General features: G+C 41.6%; 2 protein-coding genes across 3 annotated transcripts in view; one reads left to right on the forward strand and one right to left on the reverse strand.

The window, feature by feature from the left end:
* The window catches only part of GRAP2 (GRB2 related adaptor protein 2), a 62159-nt gene extending 35658 nt beyond the window's left edge, over positions 1-26501 (reverse strand). The window contains exon 1 of one of the 2 annotated variants that reach the window (XM_087448896.1): positions 26240-26501. The gene's annotated coding sequence lies outside the window, so the exon portion shown is untranslated. Of the gene's footprint in view, positions 1-2868; positions 2949-26239 lie in introns of those variants that run through there. The other variant, XM_004437881.3, reaches the window with a different exon arrangement.
* Positions 1-27345, forward strand: part of ENTHD1 (ENTH domain containing 1) — a 186118-nt gene that overhangs the window by 25934 nt on the left and 132839 nt on the right. The gene's annotated exons all lie outside the window — the stretch shown is intronic.

The following is a 27345-nucleotide window of genomic DNA, read 5'->3' on the forward strand; positions in this document are numbered from 1 at the left end:
AGAGCCTTTGGAAACCACTGGAAGGGAGGGATGCCCTGTGCAGGTGGAGGAGTTCATTTGTGGCAACAGGCAAGGCATCTCCCATGGAGTGGGAAGGAAGGCAGACAGGTGAGTGTGGATGCAGAAGGTAAGCTTGTGTAGGGAAAGGGGTTGAGGAGAGGCGGGGAGCAGGCCTTCTAACCTGATGTTGGCAGAGGTTCTCTTGGCTCATCCTGTTTCTTTTTTCTCTTCTATAGAAAAATGAGCCCTAGCTTTGGTATCTGACTGCTCACAAAAGTCTGTACTCAAAAAGGGGAGGAAGAGTCAAACAAAATGTAAATATTTGTCTAGCCAGGGACTAAAACCAAGATGAGCACTCATTTCTCCTATTGTCACCACATTCACTTTCTCTCTCTCTCGCTCATTAAAATTTTTATTTTGAAATAATCATAGACCTGTAGGAAATTGCAAAAATAGTAGAGAGAATTTCCTTGTATTCTCCATCCTGCTTCCCCCAATGGTGATATCTTATCTCACCATAGTACAGTATCAAAGCCAGGAAACTGACAGTGGTACAATACTATCCGCTGGACTTCTATCTTCTCTTTTACCACTTCCTAGCAAGAAGTACTCCGAGTAAAAAGAATCAAAATGATGTAAGATGTAATGTACAACCAGGTTAAGAGCGTTTGTGTGTTCAAGAAGTTTTATCCCTGTAACTAAACGACATGCATCGAATACAAAACGAAATGCCACCTAAATGCTCAGGTCAAAAATACTTTCTTACAGCCATATGTAATTTGCACCAACGTTATGTGGTTAGCCCAGGCTCTTCACTGTCTGTTTGGCTTTATCCTATTATGCAGAACAGCAAAGAACAGACTGTCCTGTTATTCCCATCAACGTCTATAATGAGGAATGTGTGACACAGGAGAGAGAAGCAAAGTGCCCAAGGTTGCATTGCCGCACAACCCAGGTCTCGCTGACTACAGAACTCAAGCTCAGTTTATGACACTGTGCTATCTCTTGGTGGATAGCTGTTTCATGCCCCCATCTACACGGCAGAAAATCGATAGATTACGAGGGAGTTAGCATTCAGATGAGTGACTCCATCCAAGTTTCAAGTGGGAAGGATTTTAGAGGAACCCATAGCACCCAACACAATGGCTCCTCAATAAATGGTAGGGGTTTAATAGAACCAGCTCACGAAACAAACAGATCCAAAAGAGACAGGCACATTCCTCAAAAGCAGAATCAAACAAAGAAAGAACCAAGAAATCTCGTTACTTCCAGGAAACGAAAATCAACAGGAGAAAATTAAGCCAACTTGAAGGGAACAGAGCCTGTCCATCAGCTGGGGTTTGGCCGGGGCGAATAACCCATTTATTAACAGGGAGTGAGAGAGTTCCTCCGTATTTCACTATAAGTGGTCATTTGTTAAGGGATAAATATGGAATGACTTTCTTTCTCCCTTGGAGATATAAAAACAATATATCTGGCAAGAAGTAGAAAACAGAAAAAAGAAGTGTTTCATCCATTAAGATCTGAAAAGCAGAGGAAATACATATTTCTGGTAGCTAGGTGAAAAGAGTTTGGCCTTGACAATTTCTGAGCTGCCGAAGAAGGAAAAATTTAGCAGAAATAGGCTGGATAAGGGTGGTCAGATGCCTATAGGCTGAGTAATCTCTATAAATGACATTTCTTTGATGCCAGCTCTTTATTTATTTCGTGTACCTACAACTTCCCCTATATTGTAGCGTATTATATCTGTATTATATCTGTGTAGTGTATTATATCTGTATATCTACCAGTAATAAAATAGTTTTTGTCAATTTCAAGAAGACAGGCTGAGAGCAATTTGCCATTGTGAAGACAAACTATAGGCTGAAGGAGACATGACACAGGGAAGGGTTCCTTACTCTGATGTAGCCATCCGTAAAGGTCTTCAGCCCTCCAGAGCTGAGACAGAGCAGCATAGACATGAGGAGGGCTCAGGAAAATAGCTGAAATAAACTCAGCTCCATAAATGCTGTTATCAAATCATCAAGGGTGAGAAAAAGAAGTCATATGTTTGATGGACTGGCCCTGTGTTGACCAGTTGAAATTCAGCCGTGAGATTGGTTCTGTTGTGGACCTCTCCCATAACAATGTGATTCGGCCATTTGTACCAATGCCAAACATGTGTTTAGGGGGTGAATAAATGCAGCCTGCATTTTGGAATCTGTGCAGATGCTTAAACAGACCCTGCTTTCTGACCAGACAACAAGAACACCACCAGATGTGACTTAAACGCACCTCTTTTTTCAGCTATTTAAAATGTGAGAAATTCCTCCCTTATCTCGTCCACTGCAGGGAGCTTTATTTATCAGGATCTTTCAACTCCAGCTCTGAGACACATCACAGATATTCCCACCAAAGTTCCACAAGTCGAGAATGAAATAAACTGCGTGCCAGACAGACTTGCACACCAGGGCAGGCAGACGGGGCAGTGAGACCTGTCACAGCAATATTCTGTGCGATCACTTTGAACTACAAATAAGTTAAGTGGGGGCAGCACGGCTGACGGGGCAGAATTAAACTGTGATCAATGTGGCATCTGGTTTCTCTTCTCTATTCAGCTTTCACAGAAGTGAATGCGAAAAAAAGGGAAGAAGCGAGGAGGAAAAATAAGAAGAGACAGGGCCCCTTCTGGGAAAAACAATTCTAGTCCTGCATTTTCAACTGTGCATTCCACCTCAGAAAGCCAGTGACCGCTTTTACTGAGCACCAGGTGACAGAGACACTGAGTTTGATCCAGGCTGGAGCCAGGCAAGGAGCGGCAGCTTCTGCCTCAATCTTTCTGCTGTCTCCCTTCCCCATTCCAATCACGATAAATATATTTATACTCACTTGATTATGTCAGCCAGACAATGCTCCCTTAATTGGCAGTGATCAGGGTTCCAGAATTGCTTGGGTGAACCTGCTGTCTCTCTATCAGGCAAAGCGATAAAGGGCCGCTAATGCAATTCCCATGAACAATTTCCAGCGGAATGAAAAACAAGCCCCCGATTCGTGCATGGCAATGAATTTTCCTAACAGCTCCTAAGAGGCAAGCCTGGAGGAACTCAGACTTACACAAACCTGCCCAGCATAGAATGCTTTTATAAATCTTCCCCACCCCCGGCTTGAGTGCATAGAAAAAACCCATAGCCACTTCCTTCTGTGTGAGGTTCTTTTGTTCTTTTGCATTTTTCTTTTTTCTTTTATAGCGTTCATGGAGCTAACTGTCAGTTTTGGTTCTTCTTGGTTCTTTGTAAATTTCGGGGACATCTGGCACACAGTTGACTGCATTTGCTACCTCTGGTATTTGTAGATACATACGGGATCTCTGCTGCGTGCGCATGTTAACACTCCATATGCATAATTTATGCATGCGTAGTGTGGAGCTTGAATGCATTGGTAAATTTTGACATTTAAGTGTGACTACAGTGCTGATCATAAGTAATTGCTCAATAAATATGTATTAAGTAATGAATGCACCAAGAAGGCAAATGCCATTCATTCATTCACCAGACATTGGAATGCCTACAATGTGCCAGACACTGGGCTAGATGCTGGGTGTTCAGTGATGCATACCCACAGTCCCTGCCCTCAGGGAGCTCACAGTTGAAGGACAGGAGGCAGGCACATGAATAGGCAATTATAAGATGTCATGGACTCTTACCCTGCTATCATGGACCTCCAAGGTGGGGGGAGACTTTAGTCCACCTAGGGGAGTGACTGAAGCCATGACGGGGGGGGGGGGGGCTCCTGAAGGTGGTGAGGCCTAAGCTGGGGCCTTAAAGGGTTCCAGACAAAGAGGACATCACAATCAATGGCGGAACACAAGAAGCAACAGGATGTGAGCAGAGAACTAGAAGGCGGAGGGTGCTGTGGGAAAGCCTTGAGGCAAGGAGTTGATAGAAATGAAGTGGGGGCTCAGACAGGGACTGGATCTGGGGGGTCCTTAGAGGGGAATAAGGGAAGGAGCTTCAGTTATCTCAGTTAGGGCCAAAATTCTTTTGGATTCTGACAGAATTTGTAAACACACACCTCAAAGCAGAATTTGGATGGGCTTTGGAAGCCTTGCTGGAGGGCAGTTGGGAGATCCTGTCACACCCTGAATCCCTCCTTAACGAGCCATGTGAACCTGAGCAAGGCCGGCTTCCGTACAGGTAAGCTGAGGAGGTGGACTTTGTGGGCTCCAAGATTCCTCCCAGCCTTTACACTGTAAGTCACCTAGATTCTCTGAGGTTTGCATGTAGACCACAGCTGGGCCTATTCCGTGTACAAGTTGTGAGGCTCTAAAGGAATGGGGCTACTTCAAGCAGCACACAATAACGCAGTATCACCATCTTACGATAGGGAGACAGCTAGGCACATTGAGTGCAATTTTACAGAAATCCCTAAGAAGCATTCACAGGAATGTGCTGTATGATGGAGAAATCCTACTGTCTCCAGCCTGCGTCAGGGTCTCATCATCTCAATGCTTCAAGACCCCCAGTTAAATTCATAGCACAGATCCCTGCCTGATTTAGTCTCTCTAAAGCAATGCTTAGCTCACATCCTTTCTGCTCAAAAAGTCCCAATGATTCCACTTTACTTACAGAATCAAGCCAAAGTCCTTAGAGTGACATTTAAGACCATGTCCAGTCTATCCCCTACCCTACCTGCCACAACCCCCCCTCAGCCATGTGGGCCCTCTAGCAATGGCGTCTGTGAATGTTCCTACAGCTCTGACTCTTCTCACTCCAGCTTCTCACTAAAGGTACAACTCAGATTCAAGTCCATCTCCTCTAGGAATGCTGTCTGGTTACCCCTGCCTGGCCTCTTCTGAATCCTGTGTAGCACTTACTGATCATGTGGTTCATTAGTGACTGTTAATTTCACTTTGTGGTTTGTGTCTTACCTCCCCAGCTACTTTGTAAGCCCCGGGGTATAGGAACCAAGACTCACCCCTCTTTGTAGTCTATGGACCTAGCACAGTATCCCGCTCATGGTAAATACTGGCTGATGATGGGTTTCCTACATTGTAGCCTCTATGAGACTATTGAGTAAAAGCCATGGGAAGTCTGATTATTATTATTACTGTTATCATAGTACTGTGGCCTGAAGCTCTTTTTCCCTCTTCTTAGAAAAAAGGAACCTTGGAGAGAGTGGTTTGGTGCAACCATTTTGGAGTAATGAGAATGTGAAATGTTTCTCCCACAATTCATAAACAGTATTTTACGTGCGTTACCTCAGAGCTTAAAGTTCATCGACGAATGAGCTATTTCACAGATCAAAAGGAGCATTTGTGCAATCCACCAGAAGGAATAATCACTCTGCTAAGTTAAAAGGGGAAACCGATTGAATGCTCCAGCCTGAAAGTAGAGATGGTTTACTATCACATGACCAGGGAGGAACAAGAGTGACTGACTGAATTACTGGCCTCCGTGTTGAGTTTTTATTGTACATGTTCCATTGAGTAGCACATGGGATTTGTCACAGAAGAGGAACTGGCATTAAATCAATAAAGAAAATCACCACTTCCTTCCTGATCCAACAGCATTTAAGGAAGCTGAGCTCTGCCAACATGTACAACTGTGCAGAATTTGTAACTGGGCAGTTAAAACCACCATCGAAGCTGGCAGCTGTGATTTTCCCAGAAGTAGAGCTTAAGGAAGAAAAATAGCTTTTAAACTTCAGTTCCGTTTTTGCAAACTGGATCTGTTCATGTTTTAAGTCCAGGTTTTTTTTTCTTTTCTTTCCTCATTAGTAAAGAATATGACTGTTTCTTTTACCCATGTGGAAATTCACTCATTTACTCAACAAATATTTACTGAGCATCTATCTCAAGTCAAACACTGTTTTAGGTGCTGGGGACGTGGATGTGAACAAAAGAGGCAAAGCCCCTGACCTCATGGAGCCTGGCTTCTAGTGGGGGGAGAGAGAGAATAAATAAGTAAACAGATAAGTAGACGTATGCTATGTCGGGCATAGGTAACTGAAATAATGCCAATATCTTATTGTATTTGGAAAATCAGTTTCCAGAACATAAAAAATTAAGACTCCTACATGAAAATTATCTTAGCTCATATATGTCACATGTATTAAGGGAAAGGATAACTAGTAAAGGATACATCTACTGCTCTTTGCATGTGATGTTCACCTTCCCCACTTTCAACAGGGCACGTCTTTGAGGAGCATTTTTAGGAAAAGGATTTGTGCCTACTTGTGTTCGCTCCATTACGGCACTATATGGCGTGATGGCCCCCACTATGCCCTATGCTGGAAACCTGGGGTTCCTGCTGGACTCCACCTTCTCTCTTCCTTCTTTCCCAAATCTGGCACCTGTCTCTAATGGGTCTTTAAACCCTGTGTTTTAAATGTACCTTAAATCGACTCCCTTCTTTCCATCACCCTCTCCTTAGTGCAGGCTTTATAATCTCTCTCCACGACCCCGGCGTCCTACTTCTCCTCCCTGACTCCGGGGTCAAATGCCTCCAGTCTCCCCTCCTCATTGTTCTCAGAGTGATGCATGTAAATCATGCCGTCCCCTGGCTCTCCACGCCTGCAGGATGGAGCTCAGGCCTCTTGGCCTGGTCCCTGCATGCCTGGCCCCACCCAACCTGGGCAGCTTTGTGTCTCTGCATCTTTCCTAGATCCTGGGCCCCAGTGGTACCAGCACCACGGAAGGCTCCCTGGTGATGTGACATGCAAATTGTATGTGCTTCTTCTTCCTTGAACACTCTTCTCCTCTTCCCTCACTCCTTGCCATCCTTTAACGTGGCTCAGAAGTCACCTTCTCTGTGTAGCCTTCACAGACCCACCAAATAGAGCTGCATTTCCCCTCCCTTCTAACCCAAGGGTATTCTGGCCCCTTCTCACTTCAAGTACAGCATCTAATGGAACACTTTTTTGTGTGTGTGAGGAAGAGCAGCCCTGAGCTAACATCCATGCCAATCCTCCTCTTTTTTTTTTTTTTTTTTTTTTGCTGAGGAAGACTGGCCCTGGGCTAACCTCCATGCCTATCTTCCTCCACTTTATATGGGACTCCGCCACACCATGGCCTGACAAGCGGTGCCTCGGTGAGCGCCCGGGATCCGAACCCGGGCTGTCAGCAGCGGAGCATGCGCACTTAACCGCTATGCCACGGAGCCTGCCCCTAATGGAAGACTTTTGCAATGGCTTATTTACTTCTGTGTCTTCCCTGCCAAGCTGTAAGCTCATCCAAGTAGGGAGGGTCACATTTGTAATCTTAGAGCACAGTGCAGCGCCTGGCACATAGTAGGCCCTCAATAAATATTTGATGAATGAATGAATGAAGGAGTGATCTATGGTCTCTTCTGGTTTGGCTTGTGCTGAACTGTGCATTTGAGAATTAGGTGACTATGGCAAAATAACAGAGTAAAACCAACTGACCAATATGGCAAAGAATTTGACTTTGCTCTTATGAACAACAGATTCTAAACATTTGAGTTAATGGACCGCAGATGATAAGGAATTTCAAAACCAAGTTTTCCTAGACAATATTTCTGTGTGTACTAAATCTGGAGATGGTTAAGAAGTTCCAATAAGTGAGAAAAGCATGTAAAACAGAACAATTGAGTAATCTGGATCATTTACTGCAGAAGAGACACTTGAAGAGACTTAATGGTTTTTAATGAAAGGAAAGATTGTATTCCAAGCACGACTAAACATCATCCTTCTGCACGTACACACAAGAAGAATAAATGAGATTAAAATCCTACAAAGATTAAAGTGAAAAACAAACAAAAAAAGAACTCAGTGGTTTCCGACTGGGATGTGTGAACCCATTTCAAGTTATTATTACAAATAACTCACATATATCGAGGGCTTACTCTGAACCAGGCATTGTTCTAAATGCTTTACCATGTATTATTTCATCTAATCTTCACAGCAAACCCCTGTGAGTTAGTTTTACTTACATTATTACAGTTTTACAGGTGAGGAAATGGAGGCACAGGATGGTTAAGTAACTTACCTGGGTGGCACAGCTGGAAAATGGTAGAGCTGAAATTCCAGCCTGGGCTGTCTGGCTCTGAGCCCTTGTTCTTGCCGACTCTGCTTACTGTCTTACCAGAGGCGAAAAGAGATGCCAGACCTCCATCTGAGGACGGAGGCCTAAAGCCGAGCTCACAAAAGCTCAATGAGTTCGTGTGGCTAGTTTAACTCTAAATAAGAAAATCCTTGAATGTATTGATTGTTTTTCATTGCCAGGGCAACTAGCTGTCTTGCGTGTTCACTACACCAACGTGTGTGTATGGGTACGTGTGTGCGTATGTGTGCATGTGTGTGTGTGTGTAGAAGTTAGAGTACCCATTTTCCTTTCCTTTCTCCTGGTGGGTTGACCTACCAGCTGTTGTCTTTCTAATGAGACAGTAAGTCATTTTGTATTGTTTTCGGCAGTCAGCATCCATGGTTTAAGCATCCACATGTGTGCATGCATTTATGAGACCTGACGTAAATGGAGTCAAATTTAGATATTGTGATTTTACCTCTAGAATGGTAGAATTTACTCTTGGGGCTGAAAAGCCAGCATCTTCTTCCCTGCTATGTTTTCCAAGGCGACCTTGTTTAGCCTGCCTCAGGGACGTAAGCAGTGGGGTCACTGTCGGCAAAGAACAGAGGCAGCTTGCTAAGCAGCTCAAACGCCCGTGCGAAAGGAAGTCCGTGCTCCTCTGATCCGCGGAGCAGAGAGTGATCGAGCCCTGAGCTGCACTTGGGCTGCACGAGGCCTGCAGGCTGGTTCAGAACCGGGGCGGCCCAGCAGGAGCCCCATGAGAAGGGTATGAATGAGTCACTAGACTTTTCAGGTTGACTGAGATGACTCTGTTGATTTTCTTCGAATTTAGATGTGTTATCAGTGTTCACACATTGGCCATAACGGGAAGAAGATGAGGGAACATTTCTCGATAGTGCCTGGCCTTGGGCAGGGTTGTGATAAGATTGGAGGTGAGATGTGACTCTGCAAGAATGTGCTGGTCAGCGCCGGTGGTGTGCGTCCCAGTGTGCGCTAGGGACCCCTCGGGGGCACATCTTAGTGTCCCAAGCTGGGAGGAACCCCAAAGTGACAGGCGCAAGTGTTTTCTGACATAATGCACACTTCGGCCTGGGTTGATATTTGCTATTTTAGGGCCTCAGGAGGCACAGCTAGTTCATCACACTTTGAGTTCACAGTCTGGGAAAAGCACTTGCTTTCCTGCACCGGGTCCCCCACAATAACCAGATAAATTGTTGGTGCCTTGGTTAAATGTTTGGGTTCTAGAAGCTCACTTAACCTCTCTGGCCTCAGTTTCCTCATCTTTAAAATGGATAACAGAATAGAACCAACCCCCTTGATAGGATTAAATAGATTAATACATGTCAAGTGCTTAGAGCAATGCCTGGTATATAGTCAGCACTAAATTTGTATTTTTATTAAGGCATACATGTTTGTTTATACAACCTTCATATTTGGCAGAGGACCAACTCCACTACTTGCACAAAATAGGTGCTTGGTAAATATTTGTTAAATGTTGAAGGAACCTAAAGAATGGATCTAGTGGAATATGAGTATGGTAACCTGTTCTGACTGCCCGGTAACCTCTAGTTCAGGGACAGACCAGCAGAACTGGATGTTAAGATTTAATCTCCTATAGAGAAATATTTCAAAAAGGTGGAGTGTTCTGCAATCAAACATCTCTGCATAAAAGAAAGGAACAGAGGTGACAGTTTTGCATAAAGATCGTAGAGGAAATGACATGAAGAATTGCGTTGGGGGATATCACACTTGAAGAACAGGTAGCAGGGTCCACAATTCTCAGTCAAATCAACAGAAGTATCGAATAGAATCAAAAACTTTAAAACTACAAAATATATGTGATTTCTGAGTCTATAAAAATAAATGAATATGAAAAACAAGAGTCAAATCTCTGATCTGAATTTACCTCCTATTGATTTTCTGATAAGATAGCTTCAACGTGAAATGAGTCATTTAATTAAAAAAATAGAAGGTGAATGGTATAATGTTTTAGGTACTGGTACAGGATGACAAGAGTACCTTAATATTAGGTTGAATCATATGAAATTGCTGCTGCTTTTGGGAAAAAACGGCCAGACGTTGTTAACTTCATACGGTTTAATCAAATATATTTAAGCTAATTGATACTAAGTCAAAACACTTCTGTTACCTTGCCCTTTATTGCCTTTTAACTTTTACTATAAAACTAAATTGGCTAATTTTATTTGGCTTGGCCTCTTTTGCCTCTCAGAGTTTGTGCACTGTAGGTGCTAGACAAGTGTTTTGTTAATTGAATAGTGTTTTCTGTTATTATCTCTCAAAAATTAGGCCTAAATTTCACAACACTACCTAATACTGAGACTGCCCTTAAAATATAATTAACAAAGTGTTAGCTTCATTTCATGTTTCGTGATTTAGATAAATCCTTTCTCTTCCTCATTTGGGCAGCCCTGGGAAGCTAATTAATATATTATTAATATGTCGTGGAGGCAAACAGGACTCTGCTTGCTCACACAGCCATGACAAGAATAAATTCAGGTCAGAGATATTTTTGCAATTAAGGAAAAATGTTATTATAATAATGAGAAATTATTGTTTATATGACACATCTCTGCGCACTAAAACACACTGTAGACTTAGAAACGAGGTGAATGGCAGAATCAGGCAAGCCTTCTCCCGAAGTTTCCAATCATTGAGCACCCCACTGGGGCATCTAAAATGCCCTGCAGTGAACTAGAAACGATAATCTTCGGGGTCCTGGGAATGAAGGTTCACATAAGGTTTCATAACAGTTGGGATTGGTCCCAAACATAGGAGTGCGTACTGAAATAACTGAGCAGGCGGCATGAAATGGTTTTCAATTCAGAGAATAAAGAGTTCCTTGTACGGTGGAAGAGATGGGGAATGTTCAAGGAGGAGCATGAATAACCCATGAATTATTGCACCTTCTGGGGCCTCAGTTTTCCCGTATTAGTTAATTACCTGCTAGAGAATATTCATTCTTTACAGCATCTGTTGTTGCAAGGATAAATGGGATTATGTCTTAAAATACTATGCATTTCTTAGGGGGGAAAGCTAGAGCTCTAAAATTTATTATTTTGGTTTTGGTTGACCCAGAACTCTGAGAGCTGCCACATTGTATAAGTAGAGTTCTGAGAAAACAGAGTTGCTTTCATTTTTCAAACAGAAGAACCACAATCCTCTCTATTTTTGAATCCTTATACAAATCAAATATATGAGCAAGAGAGGGCTCACGAAGTAACTTTCCCCCTAACGCCATAGATTTTTCCTAGAGATTTTTTTGAACATGGAGCGTGAACAATTCTGCTCGATTTGCACTGTCTAATGAGTTCCCAGCCCAAGGTGACGTGCTCCTACAATAATGTCTTCATGCTAATTACATTCCAGAATGGTTAGGGCAAGAATAGTACCAAACATACTTGAGGTAATAACTAGTCATATATCCAGAAGGCCAACAGTTCAATCAAAGAGAGAAAAAAATTAGCATATCTTAAGAGAGAGTTCAAGTGGTTTTGTACAAGAGCTCTCATTTATGTCTACAGGAATACTTAAAATACTGATAGAGCAAGGTAATTCTATATTTCCCTTTTTAACTCACTGAATACCCCCTATTTCAGGGTGCAGTGGCTGAGAACAAGAAGCGTCTGGCAGGTGAAGGGAAGACAGTGTGTTGTTAAGGAGACTGGCTGGAGTTGTGGGTTAGGGGTCTGTGCCAGGACTGCATTGCACAGGGTGGGAGAGGGGGCCTGGGTCGCTGAGGAAGGAGCAGAGGCGATACTGGAGAGTCTGGCACTGGGTGAGGGCTCTGGGCCAATGTGCTATTATAGTAACAACATACTTAAATCTCTGATAACCATAAATCCCTCAATTCACTGTGTCTCAAATCACTATAAACAAAATTACAATCTGCTCTCATTAATGCAGGCTCTATAACTGTGTCTGACCTTTTCCCTAACTTCTCATGTTTCTATGATTTCTAATGAACACAAAAGAACAGCAACGGGAAACTATAGCCATTGCTGTCTGTTTGAAATGACTGAAGTCCTCTTTTGTTTAGAAGTGCAGAGTATTTTACTTTATTTTAGAAATATTTATTGAGCACCTGTTACGTACTTGGCAATAGTTATATGGCTCATCATTTTAGTAATGATTCCTGAAAAAGACTTTCTGCTCTGCCAAAGGTAAAGTATTAAAATAGTAAAACAGCTCAAGGGGTTTTTTTTGAATGTGCTGAAAAGTGGTACTTTTCATCCTCCAAGAGCCCCACACTCTGCATAAGGACTTCCTTTCAATAAGGATGCAACGCAACGTGGCATTGTGTGAAACACAGTCTAAGAACTAACGATTTCAAGGGGTACCATTGTCAGTAGATAAAAGTACCAGCTAAGCTGGGACATGACAAATGACTTGTATAATTTAAACTACAGGAAAACTTTTAGGCGGAAAATCAAGTTACAAGGAAAGTTAGTCAACTCACTAACTTTTAAATAGAGTGGGGTCTTTTTATGTTCATTTTTAAATATAAAACATTTGAAATGTTCAGAAAAGTACAGAGAAGAATAATAAAAAGCCTCCATGTACCCACTACTCACAGGGTTTTTATGAGTCTATTTAATACGCCCTGTTCCATTTCAGAGGGGTCCAAAAGTTGCTCAAGTTAGGACGTTTCCATATCTGAGACCAGCCTATGGAGATAAAGCCTTTCGGTAGGATATTTTTGGCCCGTGGAATTCTCTCCTTTATCCTCTGGCTACTCTACTTTGAGCTGTTACTGGTAAGGGAGGGCAAGGGCTTGGCAGATGCTAAGATGGCCCCCACCCTCCAGCAGGTCATAGTCGATTCAAGGAGATTGGTACCCATATAAATAATTCCAACAGAAGGCTGACATGAGTGCTGGGGAGAAAGAGATTAATTCTGTCTGAGGAAGAGCCGGGGAGAAGGGGTAGGTTTGGGGCTAGCCCTTGAAGGTTAGCTGGGATTTTGAAAAGTGACTATGTGGGTGATGTGGGAGCTCAAGCAAGAGTGAAGGCCTCTTTCCAGAATGGTGAGCAGACATGGTCTTTGGAACCGAGCGTATGTTCTCAATGAAATGGGTGTGCGCTGGCTGTGAAAATGGCTTCTAGCTTATTGATGGAGGGTCAATGCCCCAAATTCTCTGATTTTCTTTTCCAACTGTGCTACCAAATCTAATTGAAGTTTTATATATCATCCAGCTGCTTTTTAAACCCTAAAATCACATAATACAGTAATAATTTACTTTTGGAGAGCATGTTACAGTTTACGAATGGCTTTTTTATACACATTATTACATTTGATCCATATAACAGCCCTGTGACACCAGAGGCTCATCTCCACAAGCTATTTCCTTTGAAAGTAACTACTAATTACAGAAACTACTAGCTATAGAAATCAGAAAAATTTCCACTAGCAGCCTTACTGTGTTAGAAGCGCAAACCGGGATAAAGGCAGCAATTCGGGGGAATGATGAGATGGTGGCTTTGGAAATGGAGACTGATGCAGAAGGGATGAGTGTGCGGCAGTAAGTAGAGGATGGAGTGAGGAGAGGGTAGCGGTCCAGTCCTGGGTGGGCAATGGTACGCAGCACAGTGCTGGGCACACAGCAAGCTCATAGTCAATACCTGTTCAACCACTGGTGGGGTTTGGGTATATATCTTGAGCAGTGCCGTGTGAAACACAATTCAAAAATCTAAAATGGTGGCTTTTAGAACACAGCTATAGAATAAAATGAATATTTTTTATAACATTAGGGAGCAAAAGAGTAGTTTAAGCTTGAAGAAAGGGAGGAATGCTCATCTCATTTTATACATCTGTGTTATTTCTAGTGCTGCAAACTTTCCTTCTATTGTAACTTTGATAAACTGTTTTTCAACCCACATACTGAAGTGGTGCATGTTTGCAATGACTTTCTAGAAGCTAAAACAATCAGGACACCAGGATGGTTGTAATCTAGTTGGAATAAATCTGCCTGACGTTGGAGGCATCAACATATCCATTAAACCGGCTGCAAATCAATTTACTTTTCTGCTTAGAGACATGATGTGAAATGAAATTAATCCAGCTGCAGCAAAGTGAGTGAATTCAGTCAACTAAATCCCTTTCCGGGGAAAAGAACTTCTGTTTTGCAGCTCATTTGAAACAAAATCCATGGCAGTATGATGCCTTCTCTGGAACTGACCAAATGCATTTATCCCAGTTTTATTTACAGCTAAATTCACATCAGAGCTGTTTTATATGATAATGTGCTCTATTGTCCTTAGGCCAGGGTCACAGGGAAAGCATTTGCAGGACAACCAAAATGTTACAATGGAGTTTAGCCTGAGGACTATTGCTCCAACTAGACTATGAACTCGGCAAAGACTGATGACTCCTTGGAATGAGAAGAGAGAGACTAATAAAACCCAACAAAACCACGCATATTCTTTTATTTTCTCCCTTCTTTGCTTTCCATGGTCAAAAGGGCAGTCTACACACAGTGTATATTTAACAAACACATTTTGGTGGTGACGATCACAAGCAGGCAAGACTTGGAGAGGGTCCAGAGCGTAACAAAGGGATTAAGAGGTTGGGCAGAAACTCAGGGTGACACGCTAACGAAACTGAGATTCTTTGGCCTAGAGAAGGGAAGGCTGGGCTTGGCAGTTGTGGGGGTAGGCTGTGTTATTCGCCACTACAGAATGTTAGAAGGCACATTGTGTGCAGAGTAGGATGAAATTAAGTCGATTTACAGCCCAGTAAGGGGATTTAGAGTTACAAACGGGGAAGAAGGTTTGACTTAGATGGATTAGAAGGCCTCAACACAGGTCTTTAAGAAGTCTTTCTTTGGAAATTTTACAGTTGAAGAGTAGATACTCTTTCTGAAATGATTTAGGGGCCATGCAGTAGGGAAATGACCCAGAGGAGCTCTTGAGTTCTGTTCCAGTTAGCCCACGGTTTTTCAGCAGCCAGGGTCAGGACCCCACTTGCTTCTTGCCCATCTTTCTCCATAGCTGGGAGCACTTGGCCCCTTCCTGCAAGTCAGCCATACTGTACTCAGCACTAACTAAGCCTTTTCTCAGTTGGGAGGGATGTCAGAAGATCATTCCAGCTGAAAGCCCAGCTAACGCTGCATCACATCATCCCCTGCTGCTGGCCTGGCTCTGAGGTGTCCCAGTTCTAGCACGTGGGATTCTGCCTTGCTCCTAAGTCCACGTTTTACTGGATTGACCTAAATCCGCCATGTACTCCTGTGCTAACACCTGAAATCCTGTCTTGTTTTCCAGGTCTAACACAGTTTTGAGGTTGTATCTGGTATCCACTCTAGGACTGAAGCTTTGTGTCTTCTCAGCCCACACCTCCCCCACTCATATCTGGGGTCCAGTCTCTGAATCCAGCCTCGTTACCTGGAGCTGACTGTCTTTGCGCACACAGCACTGGCGACTATCTGTCCTAGATTCCTCTTCTTGCCTGTGGCTGGATTCTCCACGTCCTGCCTCACATGCCCCCCCCATCATCAGTCAGGCTGCTAACAGTGTCTTTATTCCTTTCCTGGAAATTTCATGACATGCCGCATGGCTCCACTTTCCTACGGCATCTTGTTATGTATGGCTGCACATCTGAATCTTTCTCTACAGACCACATACCTCTATAACAGGGTTTCTCAACCTCATCACTTTACTGACATTTTGGGTTGGTTAAATCTTGCTTAGGGGCTGTCCTGTGCATTGTAGGATCCTTAGCAGCTTTGCCGGCTCCACCCACCAGATGCCAGTAGCACCCACCCGTCTCAAATTGTGACAACCCCAAATGTCTTCAGGCATTGCCAAATGTCCCTGGAGGGGAGGGGTGTCAAAAATCACTCACTTTGAGAACGCTTGCTCTACAAGGACCCAGAAAGGCAGGGGTATTTTAAAGCCAGTTATATATACTTCGAGAAATAGCTGGATATACACAGAATGTTTAAATCTGGTAAAATTTTAACTAACTCTAAACTCTTAATAAACACCAAATGAAATTTTGCAAGTTTTGTATTATGACACAAAGTAGATGATGGGTAAAGTAGGGCGAAATCTCTTCACTCTTAGTCAGTTCTTCTCAGATTTTATTGTACATAAGAATTACCAGGGGAGTCTTTTAAAGTTCAGATTCCGGTTCAGTAGGTTTGAGGCAGAGTCTGAGATCCTCGTTTCTAACAAGCTCCAAGGTGGTGTCAAGGCTACTTGGCACCTCACCTTGCGTAGCACGGCCCTATATCAAAATCATTGATAAAGGGTGGGGGAGGGCTCTTTGAATCAATATTTACAAGGTTGTGAGAGCAACATTAAAATTTGCATTAGAATGACAGATTACAAAAATGTGGACGTTCCTTGCACCTTTCTATAATGAACGAAACTGCTCACAGCGATGTGTTTCAAAATGTGACATTTCTGCTAACTTAAAATTACAAATATTATACACGTTACCTGTGAGTTCTCTGCCTTGGCCAGGAATGAAAACCTATGAACTGCTAAACTGGTTTGGCAAGACTTTCAGAGGTTTCCAAAAGTCTGACAGAAACCTGAACTTCAAGATCTTTGTAGTCCTCGTTTTACTAACGGAAGAGGGTGGGGGGAGGATGGGGCTGGGGGAGGGGAGCGAGAGAGGAGAATCACTGTACCCGGGGGCCTTGCAGTGAAACAGAGATGCCTCAGGGTGTTTACTCAAATTACAAATAATCATGCACTGAAATTACACTGACTTCATATGATGTTACTACAACCCCGAATCAGATAATGTAGCTTTAAACAGTCGCAAAAATGAATGTTATTTACTGTAATATATAGTGATAAGGATAATCAAATCTTCTGAAAGCTGCTGAGAGCCTGAAATAAAATCTTCCTTCTTTCATATAATACTGCCTCTGAGTAACTTTTACTTAGAGTTCTGCAGACCTCTGCCTCGTTGGGTATCCTTGGGAAGGGAATGGCCGTTCACATTTGTTTCTATTTTATGATTTGGAAGATTGAGGCTTGCTAGTTTGTCTGCAGATATAGATTTGTCCAGGGTTGCTGACAATTTATTGATAGGAAGGAGATTATTATAATAAAGTCCTGACCCTGTGGAGGCCTCTTCCAGGGCCGCAGCTATGCCCTCATCGGCAAATAAGTACTCACCTGCGGGGAGGGAAAATTAATATGCTAGCTCTGAAATATTTTGATAGATTGTTATCAATATGATCTAGTATAATAGGGATAAATTTCTCTACATCTAAACCTCTGTGTCTAGGCTTTTTTTTTTTAATCAATAGCATAAGTACAGAATAAGGAAGATCTGGCTTAATAGTAGCGCATGGGAACTCATGGGTTTTAGCTGACCACAATTTCAATATGAGTCAGCAGTGTGACATGAATGCCAGAAAGGCTAATATAATCTTGGGTCATATTAATAGAAGTATAATGTATAGATCAAGGGAGGCAACTACTCCATGGTGTTCTGCATTTGGCAGCCCAGTCTTGGAGAGCTCTGTCCCATTCTGGGCACCATGATTTAGGAGGGGCCTTAAACTGAGTCCATCAGAGGTGAACACTTAAAATGTTCATGCAAAACCACATCATAGGAGAGTAGCTAAAAGATCCAAGGATATTTATGCTTGAAAAAGACTTAGAGAGGGACATAATTGGAACTGAGAGAAGAGCAGGCTATCTGGGAAAAAGAGCTTGAGGTACAATTTCTGGTGGCAGAAGTTTGACTTCTGGATCTCCAAGGAAAACAGTTCATGACAGCCTTCTCATCTCTGTCATTTGCAAAGGTCTTCAGTGAAGAAGACCCTGTTCTTCCTATGATTTCCTTGAAGTGTGCAAATTCGTGGATGCATTTATGCCTCCTTGCCACACCATCCCCCCCTGCCTGCAGGCATCCCTCCTTCAGGAAGCCCTCTCCACAAAGCCCCTCCCTGAGCCACTTGCTCCCTTATCTCCTCGTCATGAGTTTTGCACTGCATTAGCATCTTTCCTTTGTCTTAGTTCCCCTAATAGCTTGTTAGTTCCTTACAGAAAAGGACCCTATTGTGTTTTTGTTTTTATTATCCTAAATGTTCTCAGTACATCTGGGTACCGTGAATTAGGGACTGAGGGATTGTCTGCTGACTGCAGCCAAAAGATAAATTAAAGTAACCAGATAGGTAATTTTTTTTTTTTTTATGAGGAAGATCAGCCATGAGCTAACATCCATGCTAATCCTCCTCTTTTTGCTGAGGAAGACCGGCTCTGAGCTAACATCTATTGCCAATCCTCCTCCTTTTTTTTCCCCAAAGCCCCAGTAGATAGTTGTATGTCATAGTTGCACATCCTTCTAGTTGCTGTATGTGGGACGCGGCCTCAGCATGGCCGGAGAAGTGGTGTGTCAGTGCACGCCCGGGATCCGAACCAGGGCTGCCGGTAGCGGAGCACCCGCACCTAACCACTAAGCCACGGGGCCGGCCTCAGACAGGTAATTTTTTATAGCGTCTACATGGCAAAGTATTACAGCTTGCTCTCTTGACAATAATAACACCTAACTGACCCTTCACTTTTATGAAATAATATGAGCTGACAAAGTTGGCTGCGTAGTAAATCTTACTTTTCCCTCCTTCTTGCATTTTAAAATAAAAGTTGTGTATCCATGCTGGAGAAAAATGAAGTTTACTATCTAAGAGCTCCATCTTCCTTGTCCCAGGTCTTGAGAATTACTCTCCAGCTAGGGGATTCTTTGACTTCACGCTTTCTCCGTCTTTGTGTATTAGGATATTTACAGAGTACCAAGTGTCAAGTCACACCATCACACAGTATCTGGTTTATAAAATGGATTAGTAGTCTGTTTAACAATATTGGTCTAGGAGATAGGAATTCCACAAAATGCGTTTGCTTAAATGAGAAAGCACCTTGTTATGCATTTTACATATGAGATATTGCATATTTATATTATATCAAAGATATAAAAGTGCTTTTGGGGTAACAATGCATGTCTCGTCCTGAGTCTCTTCTGTAGCACGTTAAAGAACGGTATCACTTCCCTCAAGGACAGAGGAGTGGATGGGGCACACTGAGTTATCCACAAGGCTGAGCAGAACATAGAACACAGGAGCTGAGTTCACGCTCCTTCACTCTCATCACTGGACAGTGTTACCTCCCACAGCCCAACGACCTGCCATGGTACGGAGCAAATGATACACTTCTTTGTAAGAATTTGATATAACTCCACTTACCAGCCTGATGTTCATTTAGAAAATTCAAAGAGCAAAAAGGCTGAGAAACAGGGCCCCCAATTTCCTATCATAGGCTGTTAATCACAAATAGAGATCGCCCCCTCCCTGGTTGTTGAGGTAGCCGGCCTGTCCATGCTAATAGTACTCGGCTCAGATTAGTCCAGAGGCAGAGAGCAGGTTGGTTCCTGCTATGGGTAGTGGACTTTTGGTCCTGAGGTTCCACTGATTGACAAGTGATGTTGTAAAACCCTACTTTACTGACACATGGAGCATGAGAATTTTCTGCTTGTTTTAGCTTCCCAGAGAGACTCAGAATTAAACTGGGACTATACCATGGATTTTGTGTACTTGGCAACATATGCTGTGGACACTTTTTATAAATCTGAAACAAACGCTAACATGCAAGTTTGTCCTAATTATACTGACCCAAGGATTCTCCAAATACTTTCAAAAGTACAGGGCTTGGTTACATCCTTTCTTGTCTCAGGCTTCTGCAATCAGTGCTGCAGGCCCTCCCACGATCCTCCAATTTCCAAGCGCATTTCAGGGACATTAAAGGAAATAACTCTTAATAATGACAAACCAGGTGGAAGGTTGGGTGCTTCAAGAGGAATAACCTTTTTAGAAGGATAAAGTCTAATCAGCCCAAAATAAGTCCATCAGCATTATTTATTTCTATAATACACTCTGAACTACCTGAGAGGGATAACAAAATATCGTGGTATGTCTATCTGATGCAGAGCACAGAGTCAGAACAAAATCGCTGTGAGACAGTCAGCCCTGCAGGGAAATGAGGCAACCAGCAGAAGGGCACACAGGCAGCCCGCAAAAGCACTGCTGATGTTTATCATTTCTAACAGGATTTGGACCTTGCAAAGGAACCCATCATGAATTGGGCGCCAGCTCTTATGACCTACACAGAAGTGTTGAAAGGTCTTGCCATCTATCCCTCTGTTCTCAAACCCATTAGGTATTTTGCAACAGAGAATGGAAGGGGCTTCAGAGAACACGTGGTCTAATCTCTCACTTGACCGAGAAGGAAACTGAGGCCCAGAGATGTTACAATGTCTTGTTCAAAGTCACGCAGGTAGTTTCCAGTAGAGCCAGGATTCAGATTTCCAGAAGCCCCATCGAGGGTTCCCGCATCTCCAGAATGCTGTGCCCAGACCAGTGTAGCAGAAGGAGCTCTGGGTTACAACTTAACAGCCTTGGTATCAAGTCTTGGCAGACGTTAGCAAAATCACCTTGAGCAAGTCACCAAACTCATGAGCTTTGCTTTTCCCACTCTGCAACATGAAAGGTAAACTATGTGGTCTGTCTACCTCAAAGATTGCAGGCAGATCAAATGAGATAATGTGTGAAACTCTTTTTAAAGCTTTATAAGGCTCAGGGTAAAATAACTCCAGATAAAGGAAATTTTTCCTATCGAGGGTAGATGGACGGACTCCAGGGGATCCATGGACCACTGAAAATTCTGGGTAAAGGTGTGCATGGATGAGCGCTAGGCACATTGTTTTTTCTGGGGAGAATTTCTATAGCTTTCTAAATGTGTCTCTGACACCCCTCCCCACCCTGCACCTCACCACTGGTAAGATTCTATGTGCTGTGGATATCAACATATCAACTTAAAGGGTTGATGTAATATATTAAAATATGACAGCTTTCTTAGATTTAATGTATGGCTGAGATCTTCCCACTAGCCTCACTGATTCAATAATCCATATTTTTAGAATATAAATCTGTTTTGGGGGGAAGCTAATCCAACCTCACGTTTTGCTCCATAAAGTGCTAAAAATCTATGACCGATAAAATGATAACTAGAAAATTCAAATTACAAATCAACCAGGTTTTCTTGCTACTTGTGTACTTCCCTAGTATTATTTCCTAGTTATTTTAAAAGATTTTTCTTTGAAATCATATTTAACAAGAGAACTATCTACTTATTATTTACTGAGTTCCTACTGAGTTCTCAGCAGTTTGTTTCCAGTATTTTCCCATAGAGCTCTAGACAAAACACACAAATCATAAGCCATTTGTAGGCTGCTGCATGAAGCCTGTGGTTCTGGAAGGCTGAGAGGCGTGGCGAAAAACAAATGAAAAAGTACTATTCATGACCAATTGATCAATTAAGCTGCTTTTCATTAAAAAACATAAAAAGGCAGAACCAATTTAGCAATGACTGTGATAGAAATGCAGAAAATATTATTAATGTTGGATTTTTTTCTCTCATTTATTTTTAGTTCTCTTTAGAAAATTATACTTGAGAGCTTTCTGTAGTGGCAATTGAAGGAGCGAATAAGAAAGCACTAGAACCCTATTTTAATGCTAATGAGGAGTAGGGATCAATACCTGGTTTGTAAGGCCTTTTCTGTATGCAGTTGTGTGTTTCAGGAGCCATAGACTGACTTAAAGAATATCTGAGGGTATGAGATAATCCAACCAGGGAAGTTACCTACTAATAAGCCCCATCCATCGTTCTGTAAAGAAATCCCATGTGATCTTTTATAAATCTGACAATGGCTATACTCTAGTGTTTTAGTGGTAAAATCTTATACAGCGCAGGAATGTGAAAAATGAGAGGGAATTTTCCCCCTTGACTATATCAAAATATCATCTTCTGCCCCAAGGCTCCGATGTCTCATAACTCCCCTTTTGTATTATTCCTTTCAGGTTTTTTCTTTCTTATTCCTTCATAGTTCTACTTTTTTCAACTCCTAGTATTATCTTTTATGCTTAAAGTTTCTTATACAGAGCCTTAAGCTATATAAATGTAATAAGTATACTCATTTATGCTTAATAAAATGCTATTATTCAGATAAACGGAACCTAAAATATATTTTGGTAGCAACGCTCCCAGATTTTCAATAAGTTAAAACCTGACTGGGGGGGGGAGGGGGTCCTGTTACTGATTTCCATTCAGTTCCATTTGTGTTACTACTCATGACAGTGCCAGTCTTCAGAGAGAATGCTCTGGAACCAGACTGCCTAGGTTCAAATCCGGGCTCTACTGCATGCTAATTAAGTGATCTTGTGCAAGTCTCTGCGCCTCAGTTTCCTTACTTTTGTGTGCGTGTGTGAGGAAGATCAGCCCTGAGCTAACATCTGTTGCCAATGCTGAGGAAAACTGGCCCTGGGCTAACATCCGTGCCCATCTTCCTCTACTTTATATGGGACGCCACCACAGCATGGCTTGACAAACGGTGCATCCGTCCGTGCCCGGGATCTGAACCCGTGAACCGCGGGCCGCTAAAGCGGAGCACACGAACTTAACCGCTACTCCACTGGACTGGCCCCAGTTTCCTTACTTTTGAAAGAAGGATAATGTTAGCACTTATTTCACTGTGCCATTATGAGAAGCCGATGAGTTAATACTTGTAAAGTGTTAGACCAGTGCTTGGCACTAATAGTAACAGACACTGTTTTAGGAACTTGACATGTATCAATCATGTAATTCTCAAAACAATCCAATGAGATAGGTACCATTATTATTCTCATTTTATAGCTTAAGAAACTAAAGCACAGAAAGACTAAGTAACTTGCCCCCTTTGGCCCAGTTGGTAACTGGAGGATTGGCCTCAAACCCAGACTGTCTGGCTCCACAGCAAGCACTCAGTAAATGTTACTTATTATTATTACTATTGTTGTTGTTGTTGTTGTTATTATTATTACCTGAACTTATACACTCAATAAATATCTGCTGTTGCTGGTGATCATGATGAATTTGTATATCTAATCCTTCTTCAAAGTGTACTAAAATGTATATGTCCCCCAACGGAGTACTCGATTTAGGCAAGGCTTATCACCTAAAGCCGTTGGGTGAAGTTGTTGGGAAATAGGATATAACTACAGTGTCAAAGTGTCACCCCCTCCAATTACTTGTTAATTGCAAAGGGGAAAAAAGTACCTTTACAGCAGAGAGATCCCTGGAGTGAGATCATCCCTTGAGCCATGATCAAACTGAGCATCACAAATAGAGACAATTTGGCATTATCTTCCTCCTGACGCAATGCAATATAGAGCACCTCGTAAAAAATGTTCAATCGAAATTGAATCAATGCTTTAGTCCTAACCTGGAGTCTACAGGAAATATAGGGGGTACAGGAACAATTAAATGACACCATGAGGCAGCAACAAATTCAGACTGTGGAACATTCTACAAGATAATTGGCCTAACCTTTAAAAAAAATCCAATGTTGAATAAAAAGACATAAAACTCAAATGCAAAAATATGCAAATATGCTTTTCTTTTTTTAAAACTTAGATCCTAGTTGTTGTTTTTTTTTTTTTTTTAAAGTATGGAAGACATTTGAGGGACAAATGGTGAAGGTTGGATATGGCCTAGATGTTAGGTGATATTAAGGAATTACTGTTCATCTTCTTAGGTATAATGATGGTATTGTGGTTATATAGGAGAATGTCCTTATACTTAGATGTGTACTGAATTATTTAGGGGTGAAGTGTCATTTTGTCTGTAACTTACAAGTAGTTCAGAAAGAAATACAGATAGATGGAACAAATATGGTGAAAAGTTAGCAATTATTGAGTATTGAGGTATTCATTGTACCAACATTTCAACTTTTCTTTATATTTGGGCATTTTCTTCACTTCCTTCATAAGATATATGTCTTACATCTTCTTTGGAGAGCACGGAAGACTTTTATCTTCATGTGCTTAGTTTCTTTTAATTCTCTAAAATGGTGGCCTGTGAGTGCATATTTAAAAAGAAAACTGTTTTAAAAAATTATTTACTGAATTCCTATTGGCTCAAGCTTACTGAAACCTAATATTAACATTGTTGAAGAGAACTTAGCATCTAACACAGGGCCTGACACACAGTAAATGCTTGTAAATGTTTATCTGTTAAATGAGCATATGCTTTCCGGAGAATCGTAAAGTGCCAAAAAAAAAAAAAAAACAAAAGAGACACATGAGGCTGTGTCATTGCTTTACGGATCAAGACATGCTGGGCAAATACTTGAGATGGACAAAATGGGAACCAATCAACTGGATCCTTTGATTCAAATAACTTAGGCCATGAAGATGCTTGATCAAGTCTTGAGTTTGTTTTATGAAGGCACGAAAATGAAGAATCTGCCCCTAGGACCAATCCAGCAGCAACTGTTACTTGTTTAAGAAATCCTGAGGTATCACACTTAACGAAACATTTTTTACAATTGTCGACTTTTCTTGATCCGAGAAAAGAGGCAAGTTCTGCTCAAGTTTACACATGAACCCTACAAGTCAACACCAGCAGGTGTTATTCTCTGGGAATTGATAAATTTGTGGGCACTAGGGTCATTATCAGCTCTTCCAGAAGGTAATGGTTCTAAAAGAGATGGCTTCAGGAAGTAAGTGAGATATATTTGGTATAAGAGGTGGGAAGAAAATGATCAAAATTCAAAGAAATAATTTATAATGATATCATCTTACATTTTCATAGTGCCTTTTTCCTAAGGCATTTCATATGTATGTTAACTCATTTATTCTCGCATTATCCCTATGAGATAGACTTAGACTTACAATTGAAATAAAAAAAATAAAAGGGATATTCATCAGGGCCTAAGATGCAGAAGATATTCAAAAGGATATTACATTAGCAATAGAGATATTTCTTCACATTGAACAAATCGATCACCTCCTTTCCCTCTGCTTCAGTGAAGTCATTTAAAAAGATAAAATCGATTACAATTTAGGGAAAATAAGATTACAGTTTACTACAGGTGAGACACTCAGTGTTCAATCTAAAAAGGTAGTTTTGTTCAAGGCTATAGGGCTGTCTCTCTTTACCAAAAAAACAAAAAAAGTTCTTGAAAAGGATGCGAATCAGAATTTTAATAAGTTGAAATTTAAATGCACTTAGATGGTCCTCTATTTACATAGTGTTCCTTATTTAATAGTGGATCCTTTTGTAAAGAGGATCACTTTAAAATTATTTTATAAATGTGAAGTTTTATAAACAATACTGGGTTTTAAAGCAGAGTGTACTCAGACTAAATGTTCTTTCTGAAACCAAAAATAAGAAAGGAAAAATAAGAGGAGCCCACTAAAGAACTAAACAGTTTATGATAAATGTAGTTGTATAGAACTAAAGATTCTTCAACTTGACTTTTCCCATCCTCAGATGACATAACATGAATACATGCAATCTTTTCCACTGGATTTTTAGATCCTAAACATTTTCCCTCCTCTTAATTTATCAGGGGATGTATGTGTTCAGTAATGTGCAAATTAAGTGCCATATACTTTATTAACAAGGCCTAATCCCCTGTATGTAAATATGCTATTTTTAAGTTACTGAAATCTTTGGTGGGTGTATTCAATCCTCATGTTCAGGAACAGATAGAGCAAAGAGCATGAGGGAATTGTCCTCAGACTCAGAGCCTGAACTGGAGACAGTCTTAGGATGTAGCATTAACTATTGATAAAGAGACAAAGTCTTAGGATGTAGCGTTAACTATTAATAAAGAGACAATACCCTCTCAAAATCTATTTCAACACAAAGTTTTCTTCTTGTAAAGGAACCCAAACGTGTTCTTTGTAAAGGTAACATAAATACTAACAGAAGTAGAAATGAAAGCAACGAGAGAAATCCAGACTTCACAGCGTTCATTCATTGCTGCTCAGCCCTCACTCCCATCTCCTAATTTGGCTTAAATGCTGACTATGGTGAGATGGAATTTCACTTCTGTAATCCCAGGGTCTAAAGTATTTCCCTGAGATGGGTCAGAAGCTAGTTAGCAGAGTTTGTTGTGTAATGGGCTGGGTAAGGAATAAGCCTTCTCCTAGTTCATTTGCCAGCAGTCGAATACTATCACCACCGACACTGTTATAGCAAAAAATTTAGAGACCTTAGCTGATGGAACAAAATATTAAAAGCAATGTTTAGAAAGCCCATGGGATCCATTTTAATTAGATTTGACTCATAGAGGACATTCTGCAAATTATAAAACTGTTCAAGATCTCTAGAGTATGTGGACCGCCGTTGTATAATGACATACCTTTTAGAAGAGAAGAGGTTGAGTCTATGTCTTGGCTTTGACCCCGAGTTATTAGAATCCTCTCTTGCAAGAAGGAAGATGAATTCAAACATCAAAATTACTGCATTTTAGAGTACAGATCCACCTTGCGCTGTCTTCCAAGTACCACACTCAAAGAGGGTACACACACACAGATCCATTAATAGTGCCTCCTCCTCCCTACTTCTGACTCCCTCCTCCAATCTACCCCCAGTCAGCCCTGCAGTCTGTAGGCAAACCACACAGGAACTAGCAGATACGGGGCTTCGGAGAGTTGGGTGTGAGCCTTAGATTATGTGGTTTTGTTTTCTTGCTGCCAGAGTTAAACTAAAATGCAGGAGGTTCAGTGAAACACTTTTGCTTCTTTATGCTTGGTTTCAGTTTTAACGATTTCCCCCCTGAACGATTATGTTCACATAAGAAAATTTCTAATCCTGGAAATGGTCCATCAGCAAGCTGCTGCTGGTCTTAAGGAGAACTCTTATTTTCTCTTAATATATCCGTGTATCCAGAGAAACGTTAAGACTTCTTAGGGGATCTTATTTAATACCACCCTGGGTCACTGCCAACATTAAAATCCTAGAGAAAATGCTTTCTAAGTGCACTCAGCCCACAATATTATTCTTAGCCCATAATATTACCCTTAATGAAAAAAGGAGGAAAAGCGCTGAGCCAGGATGAGTTCTAACGCCAGTTTTGCCATAGTCAGGCAGGAGCTGAGACTGGTTAGATTTTAGGGATTTCACTTTCTCTTGAGTTGATTGGACTAAAGGATTTCTGGGATTTTAAGATTTTTCATTGATCTAAAATTTTTGTCACCTTCAACTTCCTTAGTTTTCACCTTCAAATTCATAACTCACCATTTCTTTACGTTCCATCCTCCCATACCAAGTACAACTTGTGAAGGCCTCTTCCTCTCTCTTTGCTCTGGCTAGAAAACGAATTGCCAACGTTGCATCTTTTGCACAAAACTAGAAACATTACTACTTGCTGAGAGGCCCCATTCAGAGTTTGGGGACTGGACACAAGATAAAGAGACAAATGTTGGCTCACAGGATGTTCCTAGCATTAATTTCTGAAAGGCTAAG

Source organism: Ceratotherium simum, chromosome 25 (genome assembly GCF_057802395.1).
Source record: "Ceratotherium simum simum isolate JZ-2026a chromosome 25, ASM5780239v1, whole genome shotgun sequence".
In the NCBI taxonomy this organism is placed as follows: domain Eukaryota; kingdom Metazoa; phylum Chordata; class Mammalia; order Perissodactyla; family Rhinocerotidae; genus Ceratotherium; species Ceratotherium simum.